Here is a 918-nt window from a genome sequence, read left to right as displayed (position 1 = left end):
TAATATCATGTAGTCTTTAAACCTAGATATATGGTTTACTGTTTGCAAGTTGGTTGTGCATTAATAATGCGTAAATGCATCAGTAACTTGATGTTATAAAACCCATTCTTGTGTATGATTTAATGAGTGAATAGTAAATGCATATAAGTCGAAGTTTATCTTTTCCTTTCATCCTGATAGGGTAAAAGCGATATCTTGGGCACGTCGATGATTTGGTTTGACTTATGTGTCAGGCCCGATCAGTACTGAGTTGATGTGTTCAATAAAGTTCTATGTCAGACGAATCATATATCGAGAAACAAACTGTTAGACAATAAGTATGACTATGTTCCATGTGATTGTCCACACGATATATTGAGAAAGGAGGACTATACGATCCCTTCTCTAAAGGATGTGTCAAAGTTCGACAGCGGGTTTTGAGAGCTACGATTGCTAATCAGATTTTGAAGTCGTACTTGCATTTATAGTTATTAGACTTATCCAAGTAGGAGACTGTACGGTTAGTGTCTAAGTCCATAAGTATATTTGGTACGTACTTGACCCGGTTGTAGCATGGACCTTTTGGGTTTCTTTCACTGGAGAAACTTGACTGGATGATTAATGGAGAAAGAGGTTGTTATGGTTTATTAATATATTATATGAATAATATATTAAAGGAGAAATCATATTTGTTTAATTGATATTGGTCAAGAATTAATTTTGTGAAGAAAAGAGATTAATTTAATTTTGGGGACTGAATTGTAATTATTGGATAGTTACAAAGTAGGTTGAGAAACCCTAGGGATAGGGTGGATGAAATCTTTATGGATAGCCCATAAGATTTCGTCCAAGGTAGGGTTGCAGAATATTCTTATTGGCTTCTTGGTGGCTAAGTAACTGGATAAGGACTATAACTAAAACTCTAATCTCACACCTATA

Source organism: Lactuca saligna, chromosome 5 (genome assembly GCF_052625555.1).
Source record: "Lactuca saligna cultivar CGN05327 chromosome 5, ASM5262555v1, whole genome shotgun sequence".
Lineage (NCBI taxonomy): Eukaryota > Viridiplantae > Streptophyta > Magnoliopsida > Asterales > Asteraceae > Lactuca > Lactuca saligna.
This window is presented reverse-complemented; position numbering follows the sequence as displayed.